The sequence below is a fragment of the Crocodylus porosus genome, unplaced genomic scaffold, assembly GCF_001723895.1.
Source record: "Crocodylus porosus isolate Cpor-Errol unplaced genomic scaffold, CroPor_comp1, whole genome shotgun sequence".
NCBI classification, from domain to species: Eukaryota; Metazoa; Chordata; order Crocodylia; family Crocodylidae; genus Crocodylus; species Crocodylus porosus.
In genome coordinates this window covers 45610039-45613769 of record NW_017728931.1, presented here as the reverse complement: position 1 = coordinate 45613769, position 3731 = coordinate 45610039, and positions in this window count along the sequence as shown.

Sequence of the window (3731 nt, the reverse complement as noted above, 5' to 3'; positions counted from 1 at the left end):
ACTTCCTTTTGAAGCCAACAGTGTTGATCACTGTTGCAAGTGCTCACACAGAAGGGGTTTGCTTGATTCTGCTCATATGTCTTTAGAATAAATCTGAAATATTTACAGGAGGACTATTGCTACCCGAGCTAGGAGAGATGTGTCAAAATCACGACTCAGATATAATAATGCAAAGAATAATATAGTATGATAATATAATAATGCAAATATAAGACTGATACAGAAGTCATAAGTCTGTCATAGCAAATAGAAAATTAGAGTTGGAAGGGACCTCGGGAGGTCATCTAGTCCAGTGCTTCTCAACCTGTGGGTTGTGACCCAAAAGTGGGTTGCAAGAATATATGAAAGGGTTGCAAACAAACTTTAAAAACGGATCAACAAACTTTAAAAATGGATTCTCCTTTAAAGGAGAAAAACGTGGGAAGCGGTGGCTTTTCCCTTGCAGGCTGGTAGAGTTCCAGCCTGCAAGGGGCTGCTTGGGGTCCTCCATTCTCCCCCACACACTGGGGAGCTGAGGCTTGGGGGCAAGAAGCAGTGGGTTGGGAGTGAGGGGCACTCCGTTGGGATGGGTCCTGGTACAAAAAAAGTTGAGAACCACTGATCTAGTCCAACCCCCTGCTCAAAGCATGACCATCCCCAACGAGATCATATCAGCCAGGGCTTTGTCAAGCCACTTCTCTGGGTAACCTGTTCCAGTGTTTCTCCACCCGCCTAGTGAGGAAGTCCTTCCTAATACCCAACCTACATCTCCCTTGCTGCAATTTGAGACCCTTGCCCCTTGTTCTGTCATCTATCACCACTTTGACTCCTGGGTTTTGAGCCTTGCCAGGCCTTTTCTCTGTAACCAAGAAGGTAAAAAAATAAAAATAAAATCTCTTTCAACTGAAAACTCATAGCTTTCATTAATCAGGAACGCCTGCGACATCTCCAAACATCACGGACATTGGCATCTCCTGCCCTGTGCCCAGCCCTTCCATTGGGGTTGCTGCAGGGGGTGTTGCTGGGGGGCTTGCTGTCCCCACGCAACCGAGGCGAGTCTTATTTGACCCTCCCACCTGAAAAGTAGCTCTTGCAGCAATCAGGACTGGTGGCAGAAGTGATATCTTTTATTAAACCAACTAGAGTTTTGCAGTCTAAAAAATAAATAACTCTAACCCCCGCCCCCCAACCTGTTCTTGCTCTTGCAGCAAGGAGAGGGCGCAGCGCCCGCCCTGGGCCTGAGCTGAAGCCCTTCCGAACGTGACTAGCCGGCGCGGGACGGATTCAACAGGCTCTTGCTGCAGCGACCCCTGGCGGCGAGCCGCCGTCACGTGGGCGGCTGCTGGAGTCCGGGCAGAGATGACGTCAGAGCGAGGGGGGTCACGTGGTTGGGTGGTGAACGTCGTGCTGGCTTTGCGCGCGGGGCTCGCTGCCCTTGGGGTTGGCAGGCAGCTGCTCGCCCTGGTGTCGGTGCCCGGTGAGGAGCCGCTGCGCCCTGGGGCCGCCTCCAGATAAGTAGGAGCATTTCCTGCAGCCCTCTTGCTTGCTTGTAGGGGTCGCGTGGTGGCCGGGCACAGGGGTCCCTTCAAGGTGCCTTTGGGGCAGGAGCAGAGGACGTCTCTGAAGGTCACTGGGACCCCTGGAGGATGCTTGTGGGCTCTATCCCTGACAAAAAGCAGCCTTCTTTCCCTGCCTTTCCAGCTTTTAATAATTAGTGTCTCACTTCAAATTGCCCCCCTAAGGGCCCCCTGTCTCCTGATTTTGATTAACCCCAGACGTGTTTGTTGCTAACAAATCCCCAAAGCCAAAATTGTGTGGGGAAGGGCGAAATGGAATTTGCTAATCATGATTGCTTTCCCCCCCACCTCTAATTCCCACAGGTAAGAGGAGTATTTGGATTGCAGCTGCTCCCTCTTCTTCACCCATGCCCGTGGGGGTTTCTTGGCCTCGCTACTTGAAAATGTTCTGCTTAAATATGTTGGCAATGTTTGCTGGTGCAGAAGTTGTGCATAGATATTATAGACCTGATCTGGTGAGTATTTGACTTCAAAGCTTTTACCTGCATTAGGGCCTTGCTAGTGGTTACATGGTGAGCCGCACACGTCATTAGGTGTTAGTGCTAGCTTGAGTTTGGAGCAGTCGTGTTCATGCTAGTTGGGGCCTGGAGACAGAAAAGTAAGAACCCCCGATCTCTCATTCTGGCCCCACCCTGTGCCGCTGCTTCCCAAGTACCTCCACTTCTCTGTGCTGCCGCCACATACTGCCTGGGGCCTTCCCAAGTACCCCCAGGGGCATGCATACCCCCCGATTGACAACCCCTGCACTAAGGTGTAGCCTAGAGTTGCCACATCAGTCACAAGCTAGGTAACATAGATCAGAGATAATCCTGCCTTGGACTGGTGTAACTCTGAGCACCCAAGGAGTGCTCAAAACTAGTTTCAGGTGTTAATGTATGGACAATCCAGGTATTAAGAGCTTGAGAAGCAGCCCAAAATGACTGTAGAACAAGGCCCTTAGTCTGGTCTATGCTAAGTAACTTGTGTTGAATGTCTTTGAATAGGAATTGCGTTCAATGGACACCCTGGGGCAAAAATACTTAAATGATTTTTACTTCAAAAAGCTGATATTAATAGAGGTGCACTGAGACATTGCTCTTCTATTAGATAGGCACAGATATAAAAAAAATGGACTATATCAGAAATCGGCTTTTTTTGCCTGACGTGGAGCGCATTATTCTTCTGTGCTCAAAAAGAGTGAAAACTAAGAGCTAGCATTTTCCGAGGGGTGCCTTGAGTCTAGAAAGATTGAAAACCACTCTTCTAAGGTAAGTGAACTTTCCAGGCCTTGTGGGCATAGAACTGCATTATCGTAACAAATCTTTTTGTAAAGACGCACATAGCCTGGCAAAAGTTACTTCGTTTTACTAAGACTGGGCACATCTACATATGCATTAATACACTGTAATTAGGGCACATTAAGTTTAGTACCATGTGATGTAATTGGTACTATTGTGCGGTACTGCCGGTGCATGACTTTCAGGTGACGCTAATGCGCAGTAGGCTAATTCTACCTTATGTTAGCGTATTAGCATATTAGCATGTCTTTTGCCATGACACTAATGTTCAGCAGAACAAGTCTACTGCACTTTTAACATCTCATGTAGACATGCCAGAGAGGGCTAAAATATGTCAGCCTTTTGGGAAAGGTGGATTCTAACTATTATTTAGGTAAAAATCATATGAAATTTGTGGCTGTGACCCTAACTCCATTTTGTCAGATTTTCTCTTTTGAATGTAGAGGTTCAGTTGGTAGGAAATCACAGAATGCAAATCAAATGAAATAAAATCTTGCAGTAGCTTTTTATAGTCTGTTAGCATGTCTGTCTTTTCGTGTCTCTTCTCCCCCCATTTCCAAACTTCTGTCTGTAGGCACATGCTGTTCTTCTCTCTCCTCCCTTTCTCCATTGTCTCTCTTTACATTTATTAAGGAGAGAAGGGAAAGGATGTTGGAATACTTCCTCTTACCATAATACTCTTTCCCTTCCTATTGAGCTGAAATTTTAACATGGCTCTTGTCCTGTTAATAGGGACTTTCTTGGAGTTCTAGAAGCAAATATATTTTTGTTTTTAATCTTCTGATAGGAAAAATTATATGTGGTAGCTTAAATTTCTGTTGTACATCTGCATTCACTATGACAATCCAATGCATAGCTCTGTAAAATAATCTATGTTTAAACGGTGAGGAGGCCTGAG